Below are 16,399 nucleotides of genomic sequence, written 5' to 3' on the forward strand. Positions count from 1 at the left end.
ACTAGTGTAAAAAGTACTTATAGCGGGCAGGACTGTTTGGGGGCAACTTTTGCACATTCTGCATATAGGGTCCATGCTGAGTCAGTCTCGGTGACCCAGCCGACTGCCCTCTTCGCTGTGGCTGCAGGGCAGAGGTTTCACTGGCTCACAGACTTTACAAAATCCACTCCTAGTAGACTGCGCTTTACAGACAGTGTTACAGGAGTTCAGCGCTGCAAAAGGGCTATCACCGACACCAGCTCTAGAAACATACATTTTCAATGATTGATTACAACTTACATTTGTGACAGCATTACATAAAACTCTTTCGATGATGTAAACTGCACTTCCATTGAAGAGATATACCTACAATTATAGAGCTAAATAAGTTATATCCAAGTGCGTTCTGAATGAAGAGAGCGCATAACTTAATGTGTGTGCCATGCCAACACCAGGAATGTATGCATTACATACAACCATCACTCTGTGTACACTCCAAATATAGGCACTAGGTACTAGGAGATGCAGGAAAGCACCATTCCCGGTATGCACAATTCAGATGTATTGAGTGCAGTGTGAATTGCACCGGTAAGTCACTGAAAATTAGTGCAATGCACACCCCTTGCACTCCACGTCTAACTTCAAGGAGGAACTGTAGTCCGAGTGATAACACCAAAAACACCTTTGCGTCTATGTGCTCTGTGAATGTACTTAGCCGAACTGTGGAAGGTGACAGAACCAATCACTACGCACTCCAGGTACACTGTGAATGCAAAGATAGACTTAGATATACCGCTTAACTCGCATCTGACTCCCAATGTACTGCATGAATGCACTGATTACCCTGCACTGTGAAAGCCATGAATGTGTGTGCAATAAGTCACTGTCTTAATGCCTCCTTCAATCCCTACAAACTGTGAACCCGTTGAGTCGGTGTAATATTCACCATCGCACCACACACAACCTCTTGTGGACTGCCTCTGCACATAATGCACGAGTGAACACTGCGAATGCCACGAACACTAAAAATGATTTATATGAATTTCACTCAGTGTAAACTGCAAATATACTGAGCGGGCGTGTGCTGGAAGACAGCATTGTACACACCTGCCACTCCACGTACACGGTGCACGTACAGGATAAGGGCACACACCAGCCACGAGAGACGGAAGTCCCAACTTCCGTGTGCAGCCTTGATTTCATCAGCCCCGCACTCACACGGGCCACTTACATTGATTTGTTCCTATAATCAAAAATCAGGCGTTGATATCATCTGTGAGATGCGATCCTCCGAGGTGCACTCCCCCAATTATTCCTGTCCTCTGGAAGCAGCAACAAGGTATTACCCGTGAAAGGAAACCTGGGGAGGTGTCCTGGCTTTCTACGGGCAACAGAAACCCGAGCCGCCCCTTGTTCTCTGCACTGACTGAACAGACAACTGCTGTCAGGGAGGCATTTCAGCAGAGCAGCAGTGAAATGGATCCAAAAAAAACCAAGCAGCACAGAAAGCGATCGCTATAGTAAAAACTAGGAGGAATACGATGTACCTTTCTCTGCTGCATTCCCATTGTTAACATTTGTTGTCACAACAACCCACATAAGCATAAGATGGAGGATGGTTCTCTGTGGCTCTGAAAGCAACACGTAGATGTGAAGTACCGAGACCCGCTGACATTGGCTATAGGCTCACAGCTGTTATACATTTGCTTTTGTAATTTGCGCACTTGTAATTTTCTCCTCGTGTATCTTTACTGTTCCTATTGTGAAGCGCTCTGACGCCTTCGGGTAAAGTCTGCACTATATAAAAACTATATAAAAACACTAAAATTAGTTGCATGAAATAATAAAAACTCACCGCCGCAGCCCGGCTTGAACAGGAAGCCAGGCAACCTGTGTTGGGACGGGGGTGGGCCGCAAAAAGACAGGAAGCAGACGGGAGCCTACCCCGCGCTCCTGTGCTGAAGCGCTCCTGTGCTGAAGCGCTCCTGTGCCTGTCATCCAGAAGATTTGCGTGTCAGCTAGCGGGGCTCCCGTGCTCGTGGAGAGCCCCGCCTGCTGCTGAGGATGACCCGCTGCCTGCCGAGGGAGAGAGGGACACACGAAAAGAACTTGGTGAGTGGGGTGTGGGGGGGGGGAGATGTGTGGCGCGCGCGTGTGTGTGTGCGAGTGTCTCTGTGTCTGTGTGTGTGTGTGTGTGTTTGTGCGCGTGTGTGCCTGCGTGTGTGCCTGTGTGTGCGCGTCTGTGTGTGCGCGTGTGTCTGTGTGTGTGTGTATGTATGCATGCATGCATGCGTGCGTGTGTAAAAAGAGCCGATGACTGGTGGGGGGATGGAAAGTGAAAGTAACCAGCGCGCGTGTGTTTCAGTCTGTGTGGTGGCTGGCTGTGTGCGCACGGGAGCATGGGCACGCCCACGAGGAGGAATCTGAGACAGCGAGGCGGGTGGGCGATCGATGTCTCACATTCCCCCAGACACGCCAGCAAAAGGTCCATCGCTACGCTATCGCTACGCTCGACCTAAAAAGTATAATTGCCTTTCTAATATCCGATCCTGCAGCAGAACACTTGCAAATTCAATACATGACATTAACCCGATTCAGGCCTCAATAGAAGTCAATGGTGGAAATACAGTCTCTCTATTCTTTTTTGAAATCTCCCACTTTTCTCTTATACAATGTTAGCATGTTTGAGCTCTAGTTACTTACACACGGTCACGTTGATATTTTGGAGGCACAGGAGATCATGTGATTTACCCAGAGTAACAGGATGTTGAGCCGACTCCAAGAATCGAGCCGGGTTACCCAACTCCAAAATCGGCAGCTCTGGCTGTTACGCCACAACCTCACCCATAGTATTTTTTTTCCCATCTCCCTATATTATTTTATCTGCTTATTAATGGAAGCATGGTTCCATGTACATGGACACGTGTATAATGACAACCTCCTCTCCATACATACTCCTTCATAAAAGCAGCAATATACATGGTCTGATAGACACATTTTTGGTGTGTGTAAGTATACAATTTTAACAGATTTTTTTTCCTTAATAGAATTTAAAGTTTTCTTCTGCATAGCGAGGGCATTTTACGTTTCTATTCTCATTTCGCAGTGGTAAGCTGTAGCTCTAGCCCTTCCATCGTGGAAATAGAAAACTGAGTTTAAAAAAACAATCTGAAAGACCTGCCAAACTCAGCAAAGAAGTTGGCAAAATGTTTATGCATGGCACTGAAAGAGACACAGGGAATAACGGAACATTGACTTCAAAATAGCATGGAAACTGTAAGGTAATCCTACATATTTACTTTGGAAACACTCGTGTCTATCTTGTCATACCAATAAATAAGAAACGGAGAACACAACAACCTTAACACATGTATCCTGTCTGTCGGCCATTTCGGTATGAAATAATCGCACTGCCAAAGAAATAAAAAGCTATCCCTCAATCTCAAAAGTCAGACATTTTTATAACTATGGCTCTAGTTGAATAAGTCAACATTTCTATATAGTGGGGAAATTATGTTTTACGAACCTTTCCAGAATATTGTTTAATAGGTTTAAATACTTGTACTTCTAATGAATGTCATTAAACTGCAAAACGTATTATTGTTGCTTCTCGGTAGATTTTATAAGAAGGTAATTAAAATTGTAAGGTTCTGTATGTGTTTTAGTTGGTGATACAATAAAGTACAATATGAAGTATATTGTGCAAAGATGGCGGTCATGTCAGTGAGGTTCGCTCGGTTTATACTCTCGTCCTCTGTTTGTTTCCATGTCTGTCATCTTGCTCTGTTTGGCCTGCTCCCCATGTCTTGCTGGACCCGGAAGTTTGGTCCTTCGCTCTATGGGCTCCGGTGGAAAACACTCTTGCTAGCTAATAGTTCCGGAGCACATATGCCTTACGCCGCACCAAGCAAGGACTGGGAAGGTTAGTTCTGAGGGTGTTGTTTCCAGGGGAGGAGAAAGCACCCAGCACTCGCCAGCCAAGAGCCACGTCTAGGCAGAGCGGCTGTCAGGGAGCTGCGGCGGGAGGTGTCACCGGCGGGCGGCAGAGCAGGTAACGGCGGCTGCGTACAGCCTGGGGGTGCGCGGCTTCTGCCGCAGAGGCTAGTGCCAGAGGGCCCTTGTGGGAGGCGCCCCCTGGGGTAGGGGGCAGTGTTATCACTGGGGCAACGGGCAGCTTTGGCGGTTGTGCCCCCTGGGCAGAGGGCTGTCTTCAGCAGAGCTGCTGTCTCCTGGTGAGCCCGTAGAGAAGGCGATCGATACATTCATCCTACCTAGGGGGTGGGAGCACCCCAATATCGCATTCTGTTTACCTTCGAGAAGGAGCCCCAACCAGACTACATCTGCACCGCCCCCCTTTTCCCATGAGGGATCCTGCCACTGCCCTGTTCGTCTCCAGATCTGTTTAGTTGTTATTGCCTACACATTTGTTTAACAGTACTATCAGCTTACAAGGGTACTAGATTCGCACCCTTTCATTTCTGGTGCTTTGCAGAAATTTTAAGATCTTCTTGGAGTTTATCGTTGCTCAAATGGGTGTTATTTCTGATATTTATATGCTTCCTTCGTCTTCATTGCTCGATTTTTGCTTGCAAGAAAGTGTCTCTCATAGTCGTTGAATGTCACTCATAATTACACTTAAATTATGAAAATGTCACACAGAGCAATCTGAAACCTTGGCAGCTATGCATTCGGTATTACTCGCCACTCGTACCCCGGTGACCTGGTTAGGGTTTACTTAGTCATCCTAAGGCAGGAGAAGGAGCAAGACCCCAGATGGTGTGAGGCTCCACATCCACATCGGGTACTGATTAATTTCAGTGCAGGCAGCGTTATCCCATCAGTTTCTAAGAAAGGCCCGTATACCTTCCCATACAAGGAACACGATTTCAAAGATTGACAGTGTCTGTAAGGAGCATAACAGGCCATTAAATAAGGAAACTATTCTAGGGCATAGTGTGGGCAGGGTTGTTCAAATTGTTTTCTTTTTTCTTGACCAGAAGTACAACAAATACTTTAGGGTGCTGAACATAAGGAATATGCAGCAAACAATATACAAGTATTACAAAAAACATTAATTTCAGCGATAACATTTATGTGATCAGTATTTACATAGTTTCTTTATTATAAGTCTTGTTTACTAATTGTTCATGTTGGATAATATGAATTAAATATTAGTCTTTTTTTGTAGTTTTACAGTTATTTTTCATGGACCGTTGTGGTCGATCTGCATGTGCAGTTTAGTTTGTAAATAGGCATCGCTAGCCAAGCATGTAGCTGTTGTGCTTTGTTGCTCTTGTAAAGGGCTAGAATGTTTAAAGCAACTTTATCGGAAAAGTTCTAAGATGAATGTTGTTATGGTGATAGAAGTGCTGTTAAGTGGGCTGTGTTTTTCAAATATATGTCTATGGTGCCGTGTTGTGCATTCACGTGTTGTGAGCATCAGGGTTTCATGTAGATTGTTCTGCTTGAGAAAGGTGAACTATATATGGACCTTGGAAAGCTGTGTTGTTGTAGTTCTTGTTGGGTGTCCATGATGGAATGTCAGGGGTGTCTTGAGCGCACGTGTTAAGTTTGTTCTACTGTTTACTGATCGTTTGATGGCAGGTAATGTTTAGGTAATGTTTTTATTAAAGTGTTTGCCGCCTATTTCCAAGACTTGTAGTTGTTGCATGCATATGCAGTGCTTTCTAGCGTGAGACCTATTTATAGTTCACTGTACTAAGGGAGAGAATAAAATAAACTCTTAAAAACGTAACTATGCAGAAAACATTTTAAATGTTTTTCAACAACTTTGACTATTCCACAGTGGGTGGCTTTTTTTAGACGGTGTCACATTACTTTGCAGCCTTTTTTAATTAAAATTTCTCAATAAACAGATCAGACCTGTGGCATCTGAGTGGCTTTTCCAATGTGCCGTCCTGGCCTATAGGCTTTATCATTGGCTTGTCATGATAGCCAACTCAAACTTGCAATTTTGAGCATAAGCATTCCCACAAGGCAACCACCAAATGACAAATATGTAAAAAATGTCAGTTATCAAAATAATGATATCCCACATAATGGGGCATAGTCGTGATTATTGCTTAGCAAATCTCCTATTTTACGGATTGTTTGAGTGGGCTACGTCAGTCTGTGAGATTCAGTGCAACAAAATACTGTGTGCACCAACTAGCACAGTCAAATTTACAGTTGACAAAAATTATACCGCCCTTCTTGAAAGGACAGGCCCTAATAAGAATCATCATAGTGAAAATAGTCTACACTCAGGGTTTGCCAGAGTGTGTAAAAACACAAAACATTTGCAAACTGCTGTCATCTGTGAGATTCTTTGTAACAAATTTCTTTGCATAAGCTTTAAAACACTGTAGTGACAGTCTACACTTAAAGGCTTGTTGCCTAGGTACTCATAAACATTTTGTGGGGGCAGAAATTATTGTCTAGATGGAGGGCTGCACGATGGAACCATTAGCGAATGCCTTGAACTCTGCAAACATTCTTTCAATCAAGCATGTGGGAAGGGTATGCCCAGACGTGGGTCCCGTGCTCACTAAGCCACTGGAGTCAAGCTATCCTGGCTGAAGGCGGCTGATAGCCAGAAACCAATCCTAGGATGCTTGATTCCGGTCCAGGAAAGACATGGCTTGGCAGTTCGGGCTGGACTTTTCCCATGAGGCACAGGGTCAAGACTGATTTGCATATGGCCATGTCTGAACTGGGGTGGCTTGGTGAGCAAAATAACAATAGATTAACCCCAGATCTGTGACTGGGGGTGAATGTTTTGCCATTGTGCAACATTCCATCCATCATCTTGTGTGTTATGCTGTTCACCCTATGTGGGAAGGGTATGCCCAGACGATTATTTTGCCTCCCAATACTGTATCCCTCTTACCCAAAATTGTGAAGCGCTCTGATACCCATAAGGGTCATGTTCGCGCTATACAAAACTATATAAAAAAATAAATAATATGTTGCAGAGGGCTGGTGGTCAGAATTCAAATGTACACAGGACTATGAATCCACACTGCCATGTTTGCGTTAGGCAACTAGTTACTTATATATGGCTAAACATTGAGTTTATCTGTAGTAATTAGTGAGTCATCCTGTATTGCAGTTCACATCCATTTACCATGTCCTGGAGTTATTTTTGATGATTGGCTATCACTGCCTTTGAGGTAATTGTACAAGTGGAGTGCCTTGTTAATCAGTTAACATTTAAATAGTTTTGATGCGAGGCTAAAAAATAGTATGCACCACAGATACTACCCAGTATCCAACTACTACTACTCCAGGACTCTGATGAAATACTGCACAATCTACCTCTGCCTCTTCAGTCACTTCCCTGTGAACAATAGGCCTGCTTAGAAAAAGAGGTAATTACGTTAGTGAGTTATATATTTAAAACAAAAACCTTGTCATGACCCGAAACAAGATGGTCAATTTATTGAGAAGGGTAGATATCTCACACAGCCCACTTTTAGATGCAGTGTAGTGGACATTATTTAGGCATGGCTGTGGACGCTTTGACATGTATTTTCTACTATGCCGCTGTGAAAAAGTATTTTAAAATCTGGGCAAGCCCCAAACACAGTGTCATTTTCCAGGGAATGGCAGTCTCTGGGTCTCGCCAGTGGCACTTGAGTACACTGCAACCAAAAGATGTTTGATTTAATCTGTCAAGGCTACTATAAGTTGAACTTTCACTGTTGACAAATTTGCTACTCCGAAGGTCATGTGTTTGAATCCCAATAAGACAGATTTAGCCTTTCAGTCTTCCTTTCTGCTGATTTCAGTAAATCGATTTATAATAGACTCAATAAATCAATCAAAGCATTTGTATAGCGCGCTACTCACCCGGAGGGTCTCAAGGCGCTTGGGGGAGGGGGGTCCGCTACTGCTCGAACAGCCAGGTCTTGAGTTGCTTCCTGAAGGCGAGGTGGTCCTGGGTCAGGCGGAGGTGGATGGGGAGGGCGTTCCACATCTTGGCAGCCAGGTAGGAGAAGGATCTTCCTCCGGTTGTGGCTCTTCGGATGCGGGGGCGGCGGCGAGGGCGTGGCTGGTCGATCGCAGCTAGCGGGTGGGAGTGTAGAAGGTCAGGCGTTCGTTGAGGTATCTTGGGCCTTGGTTGTGGAGAACTTTGTGTGCGTGGGTTAGGAGTCGGAACGTGATTCTCTTGCTGACGGGGAGCCAGTGCAGGTTTCTCAGGTGTACGGAGATATGGCTGTGTCGGGGAATGTCCAGGATGAGGCGTGCTGAGGCGTTCTGAATGCGCTGGAGTCTTTTCTGTAGTTTTGCTGTGGTTCCGGCGTAGAGGGAGTTGCCGTAGTCCAGTCGGCTGGTGACGAGGGCCTGGGTGACCGTCTTCCTGGTTTCGGTGGGGATCCACCGGAAGATCTTACGTAGCATGCGTAGGATGTTGAAGCATGACGAGGAGACGGCGTTGACTTGTCTGGTCATGGAGAGGGAGGAGTCTAGGATGAAGCCCAGGTTGCGTGCGTGGTCTGTCAGTTTGGGTGCTATGCCCAGGGCAGGGGGCCACCAGGAGTCGTCCCAGGCGGAGGGCGAAGATCCCAGGATGAGGACTTCCGTCTTATCTGAGTTGAGGGCGGTCTCGGTGCTGTGGTTGGCCCGGAAGCCGGACTGCTCGTGGTCGAGTGATCCATTCGTCTCGAGGAAGGCGGCCAGCTGTCTGTTGACGGTCTTCTCGATGACTTTGGCAGGAAAAGGAAGGAGCGAGATGGGGCGGTAGATCTTGAGGTCGGTGGGGTCCGCTGATGGTTTCTTCAGTAGGGCGCTGAGTTCGGCGTGCTTCCAGTTCTCTGGGAAGGTGGCGGTGTCGAAGGAGGCGTTGACGATGTCCTGTAGATGAGGTGCGATGATGGAGTCGGCCTTGTTGAAGACGTGGTGAGGGCAGGGGTCGGTTGGTGATCCGGACTGGATGAAGTTCATCGTGCGGGTGGTGTCTTCGGTGTTGATCGGGGTCCAGGTGCGGAGGGTGGTGGTGGGGGGCGTTGGTACGGTCGTAGGGTGCGTCAGCTGGGTGCTGAAACTTGTGTATGTCTGCGATCTTGCTGTGGAAGAACGAGGCAAGCGAGTTGCAGAGGTCTTGTGAGGGAGTGATGTCGTTGTTTCCGGCACTATGGTTCGAGAGCTCTTTGACGATGTTGAAGAGTTCCTTGCTATTGTGGGCATTGTTGTCCAGTCGTTCCTTGAATGCGGTTTTCTTGGCGGCGTGGATCAGTTGGTGATGTTTTCGGGTGGCGAGCTTGAGGGTGGTCATGTTGTCTGTAGTTGGGTCTCTGCACCAGGCTTTCTCGAGGGTGCGGCAGTTCTTCTTGGAGCTCTTGAGTTCGTCGGTGAACCAGGATGCTTTCTTGGTTCCCGGTCTGGCAGGGGGGGTCTTCAGTGGAGCGAGGTCGTCTGCGCAGTTGCTGATCCATCTCGTGAGGTTGTTGGCGGCTTTGTTGGGGTTCGCTGAGCTGGCGGAAGGGTTCTGGATCAGGGCTGTGGCGAGCTGGTCGGCAGTGATCTTGATCTGACTAATAGTATCTGTTATTTACAATGCTTAGAATTGGTATTGTGTGCTGTATAATAACATTGTTTTCGTTTGCATTCTGTCTTTGCTCTTACATTGTGATCAGGGTAGAGTGACATAGAATAATTAAACTTCCACCGCATTCAGTTGTGGAAACAAGATTCCCGCAGTCATAAAGTTGCATTTAACATTTTTTTCCTAATAATAAAACTTGCTAAACTCTGGGTTTTCCCATCCCCTTGACTGGTCACTAATTATACTAATGTAAAGGTTTTAGGTTCTTTACTGATTTCGGATTGTTCTGTTGTAGTAGTTCACATTTTTTAAGTTGCTGCAGCATTTTAACCACATACATTTTTAAATAAAAGCCTGGCTCTTGGTGTGCACCTCTGGGAATTTGCATCTTGGCAAGGGCCTTGAGGCTTTACAGTGTTTGCTCAACACTGCCTGATTGTCTGTGACCCCTTGGTAAAGAGCAGGAGGGTGTTTGCAAGTGGACCATATGAAATTGTTTTTTCAGCCACCAACAGCCCAATGGCGTAAATTGAGTTCTCTGGCCTATTGGTTTTTGCACATGCTTTTCACACTGAATAAGTCAGGCCTAACTGTCATAACTTTTCATAATAAACAAATCGGGCTTATCTGTTGCTCAATGACTTGTCACCATACCCAACTTAGTCTTGCTGTGCTGAGTATATGCTTTAGCACAAGGCTAAAAGTGTAATGCAATAACTCTTTTTAAGTGGAAGCCCATGTCTTTGACCCAATTGAATGCTGTACTGAAGGGTAACAAAATTGTGAGCGGAATCTAATCCTGTTTCTCATTAGTACCTCACGAAGATCTTGTTCTGTTGCTCACATTAGGTTTGGAGAAAGCTGCTCTGTCAAGTGAGCCCTAAAAAGGATTTTTCGTATTTGTAAACCTTGCATTTATGAGACAAAGAATATGACGAATTGTGTAATGGTTTAGTGTACATTTCAAATATAAAATAGTACCTTGTGCATTACAATGGAAAAACTTTCCTAGGCGGTGGAATGATATACCAGTCAGTAGTATGAGGGAAGAGATGTATATTGCTCTGGGCTGATAAAAGATTTGATAGATTTTCTATAAAAGGATTTTAAAATGTCCACAACATCAAAAAAAGTTAAAATTGTCATAGTTTTTTTTAATGTAGTGTCCTTCATTATTACCCATGACAATTCCAGAAAAATAGACATCATTTTTTTTTATTGCATGCTTACTTTAATGTAAAATAATTGTACCCTAATAACCCCTTAAGAACCCTTAATACTTCTCATTCCTGAACCATTAAAGCCCTGATTTACCTCATAATGCTGCTCATCCATAAACTAAAAAAAAATCTTACTACTCTTCTACGCTACCCATCCCTGAACTGTAAAAACACCAGACTACCCCTTATGGTTACCCCTATGTTAACTGTAAAAACATATTGTCATCTCATAACATTATCCTCTGAGTCTTAAAATTCCTTACTAACCATTATTGCGAACCTTCCAGAACCCTAAACGCATTGAAAAAACTATTAAGGCTACTCTTCCCATAACCTTAAAAGGCCCCTAATACTTCTTAACACTATCATTCCATGAACCCTAAAAGCCCCTAACTATTCCATGACACTACCAACCCCTGAACCCTACCAACCCAGTTTTTGTCCTTTAAGCAACCTTTCCCTGAATCTTAAACCCCCCTTACTAGTCTACCGCCCCTTCTCCACCTCACTGTAAACCTTTCGCTCTGCTTTAGCAGGGTCCTGCCTCATTGCCTCTGCTCCAAGTATAATTACCTTTGTCTCATAGGGCACACTATTGTACAATTATTATTCGTTTTTTTGCATAGCCAAAGCTAGTTTAGTTCTACAGGGGTGTTGAATTTAATAAAATATCTACTTGTCCATGGGGCAGGTTGCTTCATAAATCTACTTGTCCTGTAACAAAATCCACTAGCCCCTTTAGTGCAATGTAGTGCAGCGACAATTTATGTCAACAATCTCATTATACAAGAGCTCTGACATAGCCTCTCTGATTATGCCGGGGCTCATACCATAGTAGTATTTGAATACGTGCAATCCCCTTATGTTGCCTCGTTTCTGCAGATCTACATACTGAGCTTAAGGTAGTGGTAAGCAATAGTTCCAAGGTTAGAATGCCCTTTTGTGTCTGTGCAAACCTACTAACTTGCAAGTTTTAATGGTTTTCAAGAACTCTTTATTCTTTTCCCATACTGAGAAATGTTGGAAATGTACTCCTGACTGTGGCAGACACAAACCTTCTTCCAGAGTTGGGGGAAAAAAGTGGTTGGAGGGAAAGTCAACTTGCAAACACTCAGATTTCTGCATGAGCAAATCTACACATGCATATTTGTTCATGCTAAAATGCAGTTCACAAATATTTTCTAGGAGTACTGTTTCTTGTCCTCCTTCTGTGAATTCTTGGGAATTCACGAAATCCGTATAGCTGCACTTAATGAAAAGACATACACCGTGGGTGCACTTTTGAGACTTTCTTTAATAATTGGCCCCCTAATTTGGTCTGGCGTTGACCATGACCTTTGGTTATAATTCTGTCTCTCTCTCTCTCTGTATCGACTGGTTTCACTGTGAATTACAGCATTCTGCTCTTTCACAAGGAGCATATGGGCACACAAAGTAGTTTCGCTCAGTGCGCGAAACTACTGAGGCAGTGTGTGTGTTTTTTTAGACCAAAAAAACTATTTTTACTTTTGCAATTGTTTGTTATAATGGTGAGGACCCGGCAGCTCCCACACAAATAAGGTTTTACAAAAACCATGCCAAAACAAGTCACACATTGACAAAACCAGCAATGTCAGACCTACTGGCTTTGCCAATGATTGTTTCTTTTTGTTTGCTATAAAGTTATTGAAACTGGTTACACTTATTTTCCACTATGAATATTTTTGGGAGATACTAGCATGCATCAACACATGTTCCTAAATGATGCTGCAAAGAAATGGTACCTGAAATTTTACAGTAGTTCAGCAATATGTTTTTTACCTACTTTCTTTTTTTTATGACTTTTTTTTTAAAGCAAAGAATCCTCAATCTTGCTTTCAAGCTTCTGCAAATATTTGCATCAAATCAGAGAGCATTCTGGGAGTATTCTACATATCCTCATATTGCTAAACTTCGAAAACATGTGTACACATTTTTATACTGGAACTACTGTCAGTAGTGCAGTCGAAGCTTACAACATTTACTTAGAGTGCCCACCCTAATAATAAAGGCTTTCAATTAATGAACCATAAATACAAGTTTGAAAAGAATTAACATATGGGCAAAAGTATTACATTAACTGCTGACAGTGCCCTTCCCTGATCCATAATGTGGTACTGCAAACTGGCAGCCAAAGGGTTTGTGCTGCAGGGGGTTGGACTTACTTGCCCCAAGGACAAAATACACATGAAAACTTGTTGCCCTTGACCCCAAACCATATGTCCTGGGCATCTGGCTATAGGAATTCCACATCCCTGGTTCTAATATTTCAGTAGACAACCTTTTTGACACAATCTTACTGCAGTCTTACTTTTCCCCCATAATATTTTTGCCATAATATTTTAACTGCAAACCTATCAAAGCAATGGCTGAAATTGGTTGACCGTAACCAGCAAATGGTTGAAGAATGCTGACCCAAAGGCCTACTCTGTGTCTGTTGTAAACAGTATTGCTTTCAGAGGAATGCACTAGCAAGCCAGACTTAAAAATGTACCTCACACACACGTGTCTTTACGCTATTTCGGGCGAGTTAAATAAGCAACTCTATCTCATTGACAGTCTTGCATTTCGTTTTAATTCAATCCTCACTCTTCCATAGTTTACCTTTCCTTTTTGCTACTGGGGAGATTTTCACCGCAGCAAGGTAGTTAGTTGATCTATATCATAGTGGGGATTTGTCAGTCTCATTCTCTGTCCCTGTGGAAGCTTCTGCTTGTTCAAATCCTTGCTGTCACTATACTTGTGTCTACTAGCTTTGTACCTATGTCTCCCTGTTAAAGTAGTGGAATTGAACGTACTCTTAAAGGAAAAGGCATCTTTACTGTCACTTGGTTGCAGGTCCTGATTCATTCTTTAGGGATGTGGGATCTCTCTTGGGTAGGCAGAGGAAAGGAGTGTATATAATGCTTTAGAAGAGAAGACTACATTGTTCCACCCTTTGGAGGTTGGTCAACTTCTTGTCCTCATTCCTAACTCCATCTGTGTGTGTAGTGGAGCTTGGCACTATTAAGTGCTTCTGCCACTTCCACTTCTGATGGGCAGTACCAAACCTTTTACCTTTTTATTGCAGCATCAGGGCAACCTTGAATGTGCACTGTTAAAAGTACAGAAACGCCCCAAAAGTACAACCTTACCACTAATTGAAAACACAACGCATAACACCCTCAGATGTACTGCATTTAGTCCAAATATATCACATCACCATCCTACAAATCTACCCCAACCCCCAAAAGATGAGCATTGCCTTCTACCCATAATGATCAGCTCCTCCTTAAGATAGGGAGCGTCTCCGCCCCTTTATATGCACAGCGGCATTTTCCTCAAATGTACAGTATTGTCAGGTCCCTTACTTTGAATCACTGCCTACTTCCTCCCCCCAAATATGCATTGTTACCATATACAAGTAGTATTGTCAAAGCCAGTTAATTTGGTGCTCAATTCTGACAAACTGAAGTACTCAAAAAGTGATGGATAGAATGCTTGGATGAATCCCAGCCACTGATATTTACTCAAGCTGCATCCTAATCCGTTATTATTTTGCACACCATGCCACCTCAGCTTGGACCCAGTGACATGCAAAACAGTCTTCACCCTGCTCCAATGGGAACAGTCCAGCCCGAACTGTCAGGCCAGGTCCTCCCTGAACCCTAACACAAGCAACCCAGGACCTGTTTTGCCCTGGTTATGGCTGGATCTAAACTGAGTTGGCACGGTGAGAAAAGGAACAATGGGTTCGGATGCTAGCCAAACAATTGCCAGTGTTTAGACAAATTGCAAGCATTCCTCCCATCACCTTGTGTGTGTTTCAAATTCTGACAAAAGCAATACAGATGCATGCTGCTGTACTAAACACAAAAGATTGCTTTGTGTATACATTGCATGCATGAGATAAATGTGTGATGACAGAGCGTACTGTTCAGATTTAAAAATAGTCCTTCATCCATTCAGTCTCTCAGATGTTCGGATGGAGGCGAAAGAATGCACCCAAACAGCTGATAGAAAGAATGTGAGAGTAAAGTAGTCCTCCGGACCGGTCCAAGGAGTGATTGAAAATGTCTCGGACCGTAGGCGGATGGCTCCACAGAGACCAGTGGATCGAGGAAGCCTAGCTAACGTTCTTTATAGAGTGTATAGAACACAGTATGTTCATCATAAGTGGCACAAGTGCCATTGCACCTCAAGCTTAAACATTTGCCATATCACTGCCTCACGAGCACAGTACTACCTCCTCAATAGAGGCGCATCATCACTCATCCTTTCATGGGTTTGGCATTGTCTAACAAACCCACACTAGCAGCATTTCTTTCTCTGTACATGCTTCCTGTATGGAGGTGCATCCTCCCCTCAGATGTGCACAGTTTATATTTGTTATCGCTGTTACTCGGCTTTGCATCACCAATTCGGATGGCTTCGGGAAATGTAATTCTTACTGCTAGTGTTCAGCATTGGGTATGTGTAAATTCTCTTACTATCTTCTTTTAAACCAACTGAGAAACCTCTTTATGTTCACATGTTTTTGCTAATTGCAAAGTGGTGAAAGTAACTGGTCTAACTGTTAGGCATAGTCGAACATGCAAGGATGAGGGGATACGCAAAACAAATAAAATATGATCAGTCCACGAACCTGGACCACTGACAGGGCGCAGAAACTGAGGTACAGGGCTGTTGGGTACGTTTCTGCACCAGGGTATTTTTGTAATGTTAGGTATTTTCTTAGCATTCAGTTTTTGTTATTCCCCTTTGCAAATGCTCTAATAAGCATTGTAAAAATTGTTTGACTTTTGTATACACTGTGGTGATACATAAAAAAGGTTTGTGATAGGCCTCTGTAGTGTTCTTTGACTTCTCTGTACCATGTGGAGGACCCCTCTTAAAGCAACCTGGCTAGGCACTCTGTTAGGTCTGACTTAGTCTCTTGACCAGCTTCCCTCACTGTGAAATAGCTGGGTGGATTGTTGTGACCTATATCTGATGTATCCCTCAATCGATCCGCAGTCTATCTCCACAGGTTTGGTGGGCATCATGGGAAACCTTTGCAGGACCTCTTATTTGGCATAGATCTCAGTATTATCCTCTTGCTCCTGCCCCCAAGTGGCAGCGTCACTACTTTCTGAAGGATTCAGTCTCATTCCTTCCTGTGAAGTGCTATTTTCCCCTTAAGTGGGCATCGATGTGTCTAAGTACTCCGAACTCAGCCCTCATAAATACATGCAATGCGACAAACCGCCTGAAAGCGTCATCTCTACCCAGCACTTTATCAAGCTTCATGTGAAGTCCAGTGGAACACTCCCTGGGCCCTCTGAGATCTAACTGTCCTGTTATGGGGGATGTTGAAGGTTCTGTAAAGTATAAAACGAAGAAAGAGGTAAACATTCACCATTTTGAAATAACTCCAGCTACAATGTGGTATGAACAATGTAATGTAAAATGTAATGTAAAAAGAACTTGTAAAGCGCAACAGTCCGTGGGGCAGGAAGCGCCTCTCCTCCCTGCGCCCCAACCTCGCCCAGGCTGATTTTCGATCCCCCCACCATTTTGTTTGTTGACCTACAACCCACCTCCCGCCTCCCAGTTGCCCCTCCCCTGCACGGACTCCGAAGGCTTGCCTTGCCTGCTGCTCCTCTGTGACCTCTCC

The 16,399-nt window shown here is 44.2% G+C and overlaps 1 protein-coding gene across 2 annotated transcripts in view; it reads left to right on the forward strand.

Annotated features, from left to right (window-relative positions):
* Positions 1–3,947: 3,947 nt before the first annotated feature.
* GOLGA3 (golgin A3) overlaps positions 3,948–16,399 on the forward strand; it is a 244,995-nt gene continuing 232,543 nt past the window's right edge. The window contains exon 1 of one of the 2 annotated variants that reach the window (XM_086942740.1): positions 3,948–4,030. The gene's annotated coding sequence lies outside the window, so the exon portion shown is untranslated. The remainder of the gene's footprint in view (positions 4,031–16,399) is intronic. The other variant, XM_086942739.1, reaches the window with a different exon arrangement.

This window comes from Lissotriton vulgaris, chromosome 11 (assembly GCF_964263255.1).
Source record: "Lissotriton vulgaris chromosome 11, aLisVul1.2, whole genome shotgun sequence".
NCBI classification, from domain to species: Eukaryota; Metazoa; Chordata; class Amphibia; order Caudata; family Salamandridae; genus Lissotriton; species Lissotriton vulgaris.